Source organism: Stigmatopora argus, chromosome 9, assembly GCF_051989625.1.
Source record: "Stigmatopora argus isolate UIUO_Sarg chromosome 9, RoL_Sarg_1.0, whole genome shotgun sequence".
In the NCBI taxonomy this organism is placed as follows: domain Eukaryota; kingdom Metazoa; phylum Chordata; class Actinopteri; order Syngnathiformes; family Syngnathidae; genus Stigmatopora; species Stigmatopora argus.
In genome coordinates this window covers 17,545,187-17,558,476 of record NC_135395.1, presented here as the reverse complement: position 1 = coordinate 17,558,476, position 13,290 = coordinate 17,545,187, and the positions used below count along the sequence as shown (strand labels likewise).

General features: G+C 41.9%; 1 protein-coding gene across 5 annotated transcripts in view; it reads left to right on the top strand.

Annotated features, from left to right (window-relative positions):
- LOC144082039 (peptidyl-prolyl cis-trans isomerase FKBP3-like) overlaps positions 1-13,290 on the top strand; it is a 61,317-nt gene that overhangs the window by 36,254 nt on the left and 11,773 nt on the right. For 4 of the 5 annotated variants that reach the window (XR_013303124.1, XR_013303123.1, XR_013303125.1 and 1 more), the window contains one exon: positions 9,715-9,787. The gene's annotated coding sequence lies outside the window, so the exon portion shown is untranslated. Of the gene's footprint in view, positions 1-2,678; positions 2,694-9,714; positions 9,788-13,290 lie in introns of those variants that run through there. The other variant, XR_013303126.1, reaches the window with a different exon arrangement.

The window sequence follows — 13,290 nt, the reverse complement described above, 5'->3', positions numbered from 1 at the left end:
AAAGAACTGGATCAAAAGTCCTGAATATTCAGTTTTTCATAGATCTAAAACAATGTTTATTTGAGCTTTTTTAAATATATTTTTAGATTTTACTAAATGATTTTTGAACTAAAAACACAGAAAAATTGATTAAAAAATGATAATTATTGATTTAAAAGGGGGGAAATCAGGAAATTTAATATATATCTATACTCTTCATTTTAATTTGATGGTAAAACAGAAAGTCGGCACTCATGATTTACTTTCCCGGCCACACAAAATGATGCGGCGGGCCAGATTCGGTCCCCGGGCCGCCACTTTGACACCTGTGGCGTAGACAATCTGAAATGATCAAAAAACGATAATGACTCCGCCTTCATCAAAACATGTTTAAAACCTCTTGTAAAGACTAGCTAGCCGACGCAGTGAATGATCCCACCTACAAAAAAAAGTCAAAGAAAATCATCCCACGAGTGCGAAGACCGCGTCCTTGGCAAGCAGAGGCGATTATTATTCAGGCGTAGCAAACAAGCGAATCCCTTCAGGGGAGCACAAAGTGGATTCCCTGTCAAGGTTCAGCGGTGACAACAAGACTAATTACTCCATAATGGCTACCATCCCTCCCTTTTCAAACCTGTGACAAGAGGCTCATGTAGCTGCAAAATCTGTCCAGATGATTACAACAGGAGCCTCCCAGCCGGCCGAATTTAAATTGAATACTTTGAGCAGAACACGGCTTTCTTATTTATTTATTTACTTTTAATTACGCCAGGGATGCGGAGAGGGACGACCTCCCACGCCGGAATGTTTTGTCTACTTGCTCTTTTGTTTTCTTGACGCTCTGCGTGGTGCTTAATATTATTTTTTTTGCTCTGGAAGCTGTTCCTTTTTCTATTCAGGAGAACTCTCGTTCATGCAGAGGTCTCCAAACCGGTCCCAGAGGGCTGCAGTGGGTTCAGGTTTTTGTTCCAACTGATCCAACACCAACAGTTTAACAAATTAGGTTTCTGCTGATAAAAGAAGCACTTCACTGCAATCTACTGATTGCACTTCTTGGATATCAGATTGGTGGAAAAGTTTCCTCTTACGGGTTGGTCTCAAACCTGTGGTTAAACTGTCGACAATGGATCGGTTGAAACAAAGACCAGGAGCCACTGCGGCCCTTTGCGGAATCGGTTTGACACCCCTGGTTTAATGGGAAGGACAGAAAAAACAGAGGAAACAGTGATACCAAAAAAAATTTGATTGTAAATGCTAACTCGCTAACATAACCAAGCTACTTAGCTACCCTACCTAGCAAAATATCCTGTTGCAAGCTTCACGACTTTACGCGTAGTAGTCGTACTAAGTTAATTTCTGAATGTCCTGACCGGTCAAAGCATTCACGACTTTATGATGCGATGCATAGTGGGCGTGCCCGGTATTACGACCAATCACCTTTGAGCACAGGTGAATTCACAACCTGATTTTGGCGATGTAGTAAATGCCTTACCTGGTCTTCTGTCCGTTTGGGCTCCCCCATTTCTGTTTTTTGTAATGGCTTTGGTCGAACTGGCACCATGAAATACTTTGGAAAAATGCAGTAACCAGATGTGAATAGTGATACTTATTCACGCTTGCAACCTCTCTTACACACCTGTTGACAATTATCTCTTAATCCCTTCCCTCGTACTGTTCCCGAAATTTGTTATTGAGGACGTAGCGAGTGGGCGGCCCGGTGGAGCGAGTGGTTAGTGCGTCGGCCTCACCGCTCTGATGCCCTGGGTTTAAATCCAGGGTCGGTCCACCTGTGTGGAGTGTGCATGTTCTACCCGGGCCTGCGTGGGTTTTCTCCGGGTACTCCAAAGACATGCATTGTTGGCTGATTGGGCACTCGAAATTGCCTCTAGCTATGAGTGATTGGTTGTTTGTGTCATTGTGCCCTGCAATTGGCTGGCCAAGAATTCAGGGCGTCCCCCACCTTTTGCCCCGAGACAGCTGGGATGGGCTCCAGCACCCCCGCGACCCTAATGAGGATAAAGCAGCTCAGAAAATGAGATAAGAGAGGAGACTTAGGCCGGGCTCACTCCTGCCCTACGACTGCAATTCCAAGGTACGAGAGGGGCAGTCAGGCGAATAAGCAGGTCGAGGCATGATTGATAAGCGGTGCCAACGCAAGAGGTCGGAGCCATGGCTCAAAAAAAATGCCGCCATCGATTCTCGTTGCCCTTTAAACAAACACAAGCGACACCCCGGCGCGCAAAGTCTTCGCCGCGTTGTCGGAGGCTCCGAACTGACACCATAATCCACAACGTGCAGTTCCGTGTGACGGAACACTTCCTCCGCTTCTCTCCGGCGTGCTTAAGTCGGACTATTTTTAGCTTTTACCAGCTTTTTTTGGGTGTCTCCATTCGCCGAGTACCTTTCTTTTCCGATAGAGCTGGAATCCGCATCCCCCCCTCGCTAAGCCTGTTTAGAGGCTCTCATTAATAACCTAGCATCCCGTGTCCCACAACATCTTACCGCGTAACATCCAACACCCGGCAGGAGGCGAATAATAAAGTCTTTAGGAGACGCTCACCGGTGTATGGCGGCAAAATCAGGTTTACCATTCGTCACGAGAAGAGAAAGTGAGGGTGGTTATGATGAGGGCGAATGAAGAGAAAGTCCTTGTGGGCGTGGAGCCGTCGGTGGTCCGCCGTGAAGCCGTGAAGGTCAATTGTTTTTCTCAACCGGTAAGGCTGAAATTAGAGATGGTGCTGCCGTTTTGTCATGTTTAGCGGCCGATGGTGTTGACTTGAAAAGGTAGCGTTAAAATGCAGTGCGGAGAGCGGCGGTCCCCAACCAAAGGTATGCGAGACCCTTGGTGCCGGTAGGTCAGACAAATAAATATTAACGTTTTCAATCTTGAGGGATGAGTGGTTTACGTGTCAGCCTCACAGTTCTGGGATTCTGGGTTCAAATCCAGGTTGGTTCACCCGTGTGGTGTTTGCATGTTCTAGTCCTGGGCCTGTATGGGTTTTATCCGGGTACTTTCTTACCACGTTCCATGAAAATGCACGCTATCAAGGGTGTCAGACTCGGGTTGGTTCGCGGGCGGCTTTAACGTCAACTGGATTTCACGTGGGCCGGACCATTTTAGATATAATATTTAGATATATTTTTTTTAATGGATTAAAAGGACTGGATTAAAAGCCCTGAATATTCCGTTTTTTGTAGATCTAAAACAGTGTTTATTTTAGCTTTTTTTAAAAATATTTTTAGATTTTACAAAATGATTTTTTAACTAAAAACAGAAAAAAATGGATCAAAAAATTACAATTATTGATTTAAAAGGGGGAAAATCAGGAAATTTAATATACATCTATACTCTTCATTTTAATTTGATCCTAAAACAGAAAGTCGCCACTCGTGATTCACTTTCCCGGGCCACACAAAATGATGCGGCGGGCCGGATTTGGCCCCCGGGCCGCTACTTTGCCACATGTGATCTAAATTGCCTTTAGATATGAGTGACCGTGAATGGTTGTTTGTCTCCTCCTGCCCTGCAATTGGCTGGCCATCAATTTAGGAATATCAAGTTTTTGGGTCAAACTTCCACCTGAGCTGACAATGCATTACAACCTTTACAGGTAGCTCTTATTTGCTGGAATTTATTTATTTTTTTAAACAACGTACGAGCAGTGCGAAGTCAGTTGGGATAGGCTTTAGCACCCACCCGAGCCTAGTGAGGATAAAGCGGTTCATAAAATGAATGAATGAATCTTGCCCTCTTACTTCAAATGAGAAAAGTTGTTCTAATCTTGATAAATAATTCCCATTATGCTTGGAACTTGTTTTTTTGCCATCATAGATGTCATCCTTGCTGAACCCATGCTTTTGTCTTAAGTGTTGGGGACCAGGTTGGCATAGAGCATAGTTGTAAATATCAACAATTTGCCGGAAAGCCTTTGGTGGATTCAAGTAGGCCATTTTGTACGGAAAAACCGGATGTTGAGAATGGTGGCAGACAATTTCACCGAGTGATATTTCCTTTCTGCATCCTCAAGCCTTGCATCAAATTACAGGCGAGCAATTTGCTAGCGTTGCCTTGCGAAAGGCCTTCTGGCTCAGTTCACGGTCTCAATCTTTCCAGTGTTTGATCCTTGTCTACTGCCTTTTGAAGTCCCGTCTCTCATCATCAGGCTGTTATGCGACTGGAAGTGACCGTTCTCCAAAACACAAAAGCAGATGACATGAATTCAAAGGAAGCCTTCAATGGCCGTCAGGCAATTTACTGTTTGGACTATTTTTCTGGTGTCCTACCCAATCACGCTGAGTATACTCCAATCCATTCTAGTTGCAATTTAGACAGAATAAATGCGCTCGCTCCATTTGTTTATTCCTGACACAAAAGATGCCGACTGAGACCCTCAGCTGGAAGAAATGGCAACTTTTCCATATCCAACTCCCGTGTGTAAATTCAGGCAAAAGTGGGTAAAGGACTTTTCACATAAGGATTTTTTTTTCGACGTCTAGCTAGACTGTTAATGAACTTGATTTAACACGTAGGCCTTGAGAATACTGGCAGGATCCTTTGGGCTACAGTTGAAATATCTCCCGCCTTCCTGGACGACCGGGGCTTAACGGAGAAAGAATTATGAGTCCCGAGATAAGTGTGGAAAGCGTAGGACAAAAGAGCATCTAGGTGAATACATACCAGACTTGAGTGATAATAGAAACAGGATACATGATTAGTGGGAGCAATTCCAAAAGGCTTAGAGGCGGGTGAGGATATATTTTAAGTACATGACATTGTTCACAATGGAGCATTTTGTCAATTTTGGCGGATGGAAAAAAACTACCGTATTTTGCCGTTTAACATACCCGGGTATATTAAACGGCAGCTTAGCTTTTTTGGCAAGATTTGTATGGTATGCATTGGGGCATAATTATAAATCATTAAAATTCCAAGTCAAACTTTATTCAGCAGTAAGTAGTTTTAGTCTGCAAAACGTTGACGCACCCCGTCACGGCATAAAGAGTGCGAAGTGCAAGTGTGTCAGACTCGGGTTGTTTCGCGGGCCGCTTTAACGTCAACTCGCTTTCACGTGGGCCGGATCATTTCAGATATAATATTTAGATTTTTTAATAAATGGATTAAAAGAACTGGATTAAAAGCCCTGAATATTCCTTTTTTAGAGATCTAAAACAATGTTCATTTTAGCTTTTCTATATATTTTTAGATTTCACAAAATGATTTTTGAACTAAAAACAGAAAAAAATGGATTAAAAAATGACAATTATTGATTTAAAAGGGGGAAAATCAGGAAATGTAATATACATCTATACTCTTCATTTTAATTTGATCCTAAAACAGAAAGTCGGCACTCATGATTTACTTTCCCGGGCCACGCAAAATGATGCGGCGGGCCAGATTTGGCCCCCGGGCCACCACTTTGACACATGTTGCGTATTGGATCGTACCTTCCCGTTTGTGCGCCATTTAATATACCCCTGCCGTTTAATATACCTGGGTATATTAAATGGGGGGTGTATTAAACAGCAAAAATACGGTAGTAGTATTTTTTTCACAAGGTCTTATTCGGAAATACTCCTTACTTCCCCCCAAAGTTGCCATTTTCTCCATTGCTTTAGTCAAATAAGACATGAACGAACTGAAAACATGCAATTACGAGTTTGCCGGGCGACTCTCGCATAATTGAACCGTCGGCCGACCATCGTGAGGAAAATAAAAGCCCGCTCTCAGCGGGTCTTCTGTCGTCATGATGTGAGGGTAGCCAGCACACGGCGAGCCGAAAGGTCAACAACGGTGGGCTCGTAAATCGTTGTGACGCGCGCTTGCGGAAACCACGTGTTTCAAATAATATTATGGTCGAAGGAACCGGCAGCGGAGTCATCATTAGGTAGCATCATAGCCCGAAAGCCCATGTGGATACGTTTGGGGGGGATTTTCATTCTTAAAAGCCACTGGGAACCCGCGGCAGAAAGAACTCATGTAACGTTATGAGTGAGGGGCTCAGGCAGGTGGAATGGTTTTGTGTTTTATGCTCCGATTTGCAGTAGCTTCATCATAAAACATGTTGAATTGTGTGCTGGAATGCCTCCACCGAGGCCGCCCATCATCAATCCTATCCCTGAATTTTTGTCATTATTCAGTGAGTTTCTATCTAGAGCACAGGTCTCAAAGTGGCGGCCCGGGGGGCAAATCTGGCCCGCCGCATCATTTTGTGCGGCCCAAGTAAGTAAATCATGAGTCCCAACTTTCTGTTGGGATCCATTGTGAATTGTCGGTGAGGACACTAATAAACAATTGATTTAAATGTGATGTTAGTTGAGCTAGCGCCATGCTAATCAATCAGTGTATAGAAAAATGGCCGTCACTGGCAATCACAATGACATCAATAGACAAAGCAGGGAAGGAATACAAAGATGGCCACCACGTCAGATGTATGTTTGTCCTCGGAAATCACATCATTTTCTTTGGGTTACACCCATGTTTCATTACCCATGCTTTACCCGAATCGGCCTTCAATTTGACGACCGTTATTTAAAAGTGACCCGGTCAAAATCACAGCACGTCACACCAATATTAAGAGATGCCTGACAGACTCTATTGTGGTTTTTAATTGTTTTTTATTATTGTATTCAAGCAAATATATGTGCGTAGGGGGGTAAATAATATCTTCATCTGCAGTAAAATTGGAAAGGTTCCACTTTACGTCCCACCCGTGGCGCCACAAGCGATTGTTCCGGCCCATGTCTCGCTGAAGATTGTTTGCGGAGCCACGCTGAGCCCGTGACACTTTTTTTCTCCGCTGTTGGCTTCAATAATTGGGAGCAGCTCACTGGACTATAAAAGCAAATAAATCCTGTTGTGTCAGGTGGCATGCAGTTTTCTTGCCCTTTTTTTGCCCTGATTCTTAATCATCGGGTCTAAGGAAAAGGTACAAATACTGCAGTATATTCCATTTAAGTTCAACCCGTTTTATTGCAAAAAGCGTCATTTCAGCAAAGATGTTATCTCGATGGAGCAGGTCATAAACTGTGAAAAAAAATATATCATCATAATACATCATCAATTTTCCTCCCAAAAATGAGTAAAAAAGTACCGTATTTTCACGACTATATGGCGCATCGTATTTTGAGCCGCAGTGTCAGTAACGAGTGCTATTTCTGTATTTATAACTTTTCCAACAGTGCTTTCCATGCTTTGTCAAGCTGTATTGATGTCGATGTATACAGGCCACAATCCATTGGGTGTATTGACAAAAGAACTACATATCCCAGCAGTCACTGCGCAGTACTTTGTCTACGGGAAAATAGTACAGTCGGTGTACCCTATCAACTGATTCATTTTATTTTATCGTGATAACAATTTTAGTATTGGTCCATATATAAAGCGCACTGGATTATAAGGCGCCCTGTCTATTTTGGAGAAAATTTAAGACTTTTATGTGCGCCTTATAGTCGTGAAAATACGTTAACGATAACTTTTGAACAGATTTCCAATGGCGCTTTTTATTCGTTTAAAAAAACAGTCACAATTCCTTATTATTCAAAGAGTCGTACTTGCAGGACATTTAAAAGTCAGTCCAAAATTGACAGGCACTTGTTTTTTCACATGAATTAAAATTTTTTAGTCTGACATTTATCAAATGCTGCGCTTTTCTCCAAGTTTTACAGTTTGCTCCGCCGTTGAAATCAAACTCTGGCGCTTGAATTTCCTGCTCACGACAAGAGGCTTTTAACACAAAGCATAAATCCGAGACATTTGGCGTAAGCGAGTGGTAATTGGCCAAAGGAAACGGCAATTGAGAGCAATCTTGACAACTTTTCAGGCACAACCGGACAGAATAAGTGGAGGTAGAATTAACAAAATGGAGAATGGAGCTAAATGTTTCCATTGACTCAAACGGCCTCTAACAAAAGATAGACTTGGGCAAACTAGTCCTTTGACATTTTGAAATCAATAGGGTCCGCACTTAGACCTGAAAATGGTTTTAAATGAAACTTTTGTCCTGCCATTATAAGTCAGTTACCACTGAGAAAGCATTATGCCGCAAAAATAACACGTTGAAGCCTGCGAGGCGGACGCAATAACCACTTGTCTGCCGTACATGGTTTCATCTGACGGGACTCTGCTAATTTTAATGGCACACCATTACAAAGGGCCTATTGGGAATGAGCTACTTTAAGACAAACACAACAGTCAATACGCTGTGTCAGTGTGGCACTCAAGCTGCACACAAGCAGACGGGAAAAGACTGCCAAAACTGATCGACTCCGCCCAAAAGATCACCCCGGTCCCCAAATACCGGTACTACCTAGGAAGGGCAGAGAGCATCATAAAATACAATACACACCCCGGCTTCCACTTTTTCAACCTGCTGCCCTCTGGCAGGCACTAGAAAACCATAACAGCCAAAACAAACAGACTCAAGGACAGTTTCTTCCCCTAACTCAACCCGAGTTCTGCACCTAGGAGGACCTAATCTGGGCTAATTTATCTTGCACTTGCACTTGCACTTAAACTCCATAGGCTGCTAACCACTTTAGTCACTTTTTGTGCCTGATTACTTATTTATGTGACTACTTATTGATGTTGACTACATATACTTATGGTGACTACTTGTACTTTTGTTAACTACTTATACTTTTTGACTAATTATACTTATGTTGACTAATTATACTTATGTTGACTACTTATTTATGTTGTTGGCTACTTATTTATATTGACTACTTATACTTTTGTTGACTACTTATTTATGTTGTTGGTTACTTATTTATGTTGACTACTTATACTTATGTTTACTACTTATTGATGTTGACTACATGTACTTATGTTACTACTTATGTTGACTACTTATTTATGTTGTTGGCTACTTATTTATCTTGACTACTTATACTTTTGTTGACTACTTATGTTGTTGGCTACTTATTTATCTTGACTACTTATACTTATGTTGACTACTTATACTTATGTTGACTACTTATACTTATCTTGACTACTTATTGATATCGACTACTTATTGATGTTGACTACTTATTGATGTTGACTACATGTACTTATGTTGACTACTTATTGAAGTTGTTGACTACTTATTTATGTTGGCTACCTTTTCACGTAGTTGACTACTTATTTATGTTGCCTATGTATTTTTTTTTTTAGATTAGATGAGATAACTTTATTCATCCCGTATTCGGGAAAATTTCACTGTGACAGTAGCAAGAGGGTGAGAATACAGACACAGGAAAATACATTTTAGACGTAAATAAATAGGTTATTTATGTTGTTGACTACTTATTGATCTTAACTACTTATTATGTGTGCACTTTGTGCTGAAGCTTTAAATCTCATTGTACTTGTCTAATGACAATACAGGCATTCAATTCAATTCAATTCCATCAATTATGGGCTCTGTGGGGGTGACGTCCATGACTGTGACATAGTTGGGGTTGACTGTACTCCGCGCCCCCGGTTAGCGGCGCCGCCTGACGTCCCCGCTCGCTAAAACAATAATTCAAGGTTACGGTGATGGATGAGCACGTCCGCCGTGATAACGGAAGGTCATATGCGTGGGCCCCCGGCTCGCCTTCCGCCGTGGAGAGCGCAGCGGGTCCACCATGTCGGCACGCTACGAGAAACATTTGCAATCTTTTCTGACCGTGACATTGTTTAATGGATGCAGCTTGAGGAGATGTTCAAAAGCAGCTTTTTGCAGCATGTTTTATGTTTTGTTTTGTTTTTTTTAGACCTGGATGAAAGTGGCAAATGAAAGGTGAACATGAATGTGGATTTTTGGATCCCCGCCGTCGCTTTTTGCAGGTAAGAATACAAGCATGATTATTGCTTTTGAGCCTATTTGGAAAATGTTCTGTTCTTTGATGATACCGTTGTGTCTTGAGATGGCTATGGATAAGATGGGGAACTGATTAGGAAGTTCAATTAATTGTTTTTATTTGATCTGTGAGGGAAAATGTCAGATAAGAATGTGTGGAAGCACTTGTCTGGACTTACCGTATTTTCATGACTATACGGCGCATCGTATTTTTTAGCCGCAATGTCAATAACGAGTGCTATTCCTGTATTTTACACACACAAAGGACGCACCGTTTTTATAGACGCAGCCTGGCATTGCAAAACATACACCAGCTTAAACATACACGCTAAAAACACGTTTTTAAAAATGCAACGGAAGCAAAACTGAGTTGGGTTGTACTTGATTTAGCCATTTTACAATGTACTCACGTCATCATCACCCACAAATCCATCAAAGTCCTCATTTTCTGTGTCCGAATTGAACAATTGTCCAAATGAGTCATCGAAAACGCTGAGTATTGGCGTATTGACCAAAGAACTACTACATATCCCAGCAGTCACTGCGCAGTACTTTGTCTACGGGAAAATAGTATAGTCGGTGTACCCTATCAACTGATTCATTTCATTTTATCGTGATAACAATTTTAGTATTGGTCCATATATAAAGCGCACTGGATTATAAGGCACCCTGTCTATTTTGGACAAAATTTAAGACTTTTATGTGCGCCTTATAGTCGTGAAAATACGGTACGTTCTCCGTCGCAGACTAAAACTGAATTAGTTTGTACAATTACCTCTGTATTTTTTGGCCCATAATTACACCCATCTTTAAAAAACGTACATTCTCAAGTCAGAAAAATAACCAAAACTTGAAAAATGTTTAGGTACAAATTGGAACATTTACGGTTTTGCTTTCTGTTGTTGCCCTAAAGTCTGAAATGACAAATAGTATTTCTTATCATGGTCATTTATTAGCTCAAATTATTGATGCTGAGCTGCACATGCAAAAAATAAAATAAAAAAATAAATAAAAAAAAAACCTTAAATTCCCCTGTTGACCTGTTGATATCGCCTTGATATGTCGGTTCTCGTGAACAGAAATCGGCGAGCGGAGGATGTCAGGAACCAATTGCGACGCCAGAGGAATAAATAGCTCAATCCCAAATGAATAAGTAATATCATGTCGGAATAAATGAACCCCCTCGTCTGTCTTTCCAATTCCCGGTTCGCTGAATACGTAAGCGAGATAACGCTCTTCTTTTATACCTTTACACCTCGTAAAGTGTTTTTCCGCGTGCTTTAAAACACTTTTTTCCTCGCCTGATAATGCCTCACCCGTCGTGTCAAAGCCTTTGTGGATTTTCTGCTCAAAACAAATGCAATAACGGGCAGCTTTTATTGGGGTCCTTCGGAGGGCTTATCGGAAAATTGCCAAAGATGGGAAACGGACGGAAAACTAACCGCCTGACCAAAGTGCAGCATGCAAATTTTGGGGCTTATCTTTCCGCGGCGGCAATAAGGGGGTTGGAAAATAAGCCGAACGGTCGCCGACCGAGCGCGTCCCCACGCGGCATCTCGCCGGCTTTAAAAGGGGTCGATAAGCATCCGACGGCTCGTCAAAGGGAGAAAGTTTTCTCGCTTAAGTAGCTGACCGCGGGCTAGCCAACGCGCCGATGCTACGGCAAATCATGCACTCGACGATAGCGACGGTGGACCAGATTTCGGTCGCCTGGGATGTTTGTCGGTTGACGTCTGAAAAATAACTTTCCAGAGTAGTGGTTAGCGCGTCGGCCTCACAGTTCAGGGGTCGACAGATCGATCCTTACTAAGAAAAAGCCGAACTATACATGGTCATTTTTTCAAGAAAAAAAGTCTTAGTATACATGGTCATTTTTTAAAGAAAAAAAAGCTGTACTATACATGGTCATTTTTTAAGAAAAAAAGCCTTACTATACGTGGTCATTTTTTAAACAAAAAAAGCCTTACTATTATGTTTTTTAAGCCATACTATGCAGGATCATTTTTTTAAAAGCCTTACTTAACATGGTCATTTTTTAAAAGCCTTACTATACATAGTCATTTTTTAAGAAAAAAAAGCCTTACTATACAAGGTCGTTTTTTAAAGAAAAAAAGCCTTACTATACGTGGTCATTTTTTAAACAAAAAAAGCCTTACTATTATGTTTTTTTTAAGCCATACTATGCAGCATCTTTTTTTTTAAACGCCTTACTTAACATGGTATTTCTTTTTTAAAGCCTTACTAGACATGGTTATTTTTAACAAAAAAAATATTCCTATGCATAGTCATTTTTTAAGAAAAAAAAGCCTTACTATGTGCGGCCCGGTGGGGCGAGTGGTTAGCGTGTCGCCTCACAGCTCCTAGGTCCTGGGTTCAAATCCAACTCGGTCCACCTGTGTGGAGATTGCATGTTCTCACCGGGCTCGCGTGGGTTTTCTCTGGAAACTTTGGTTTCCTCCCACATCCCCAAAACATGCATGGTATGCTGATTTGACACTCTAAATTGCCCTTAGCTATGAGCGATTGGTTGTCCTGAGTCTCCTCATGCCATGCGATTGGCCGGCCACACTGCTGCCAATCTTGCCACGTTCTCTCAACTATTAGACAGAAGAAAAATGAACTTCTTATTTTTCTTCTTTCCGCGAAGATGCACGTGATCCAAAATACCTCTCCTTTCAACGAACAAATCTGCAGGAAAAGACAGATAGAAGGGGATGTTAAAACAATCTCCCTTGAGGCCATGGGGTGGTAAAAGCATTTGGGGAGCCGAGAATCTTTAAAAGCATCTCAAATTCTGAGGAGTCACTCCCGTAGCCGCCTTATCCGAAGGCCACTCACTCATGGGCCCGGTGACATGTCGTTTACGTGTGGAGTGGAAGCAAAAAAACAGCCTTTTGGTCTCGACAACTTTTGTATGGGATTTTTTTAAGTACATTTTTTCTGAAAACCGATTTCGTCTTCTCCATTTCTGCTCTATTCCGGATTGTCTCGGTCACTGGTAGCCAATGTTCCCTCTAATTTTTTGTTTGTCTGGGCAGAAAGACAACCTCCCTGAGCACACTGAGTACCGGTGTGAGCAACATCATCATTGCTCGCTATGGGCAGACACCAGTATCACACCTGCCATAAGCAGGTGTATGTCTACTACACATAAATGATTTAGTAATAATAAAATGTAATGATTAATATCTATGAATGGGCGGCCCGGGGGATCAGCGGTTCGCGCGTCGGCCTCACAGCAAAAAAAAAAAAAAAGAAAAAAAATTGGGATTTTATTTTGTGCGCTCCATATGATTTGCTGTGCGCAGAGAAGACTAGAGTAGTGCGCAATTGCGCATGTGCGCAGCTTAGAGGGAACATTGCTGGTAGCAGACGAAAACGTCATGGTCGATTGCTAATGTTGTCATGCTTTAAGCATGATATGCGCACGCGCGTCACTATATAAATATAGCGCGTCAGCAAGCAATGTACCCAGACAGTCAAGCTGTCA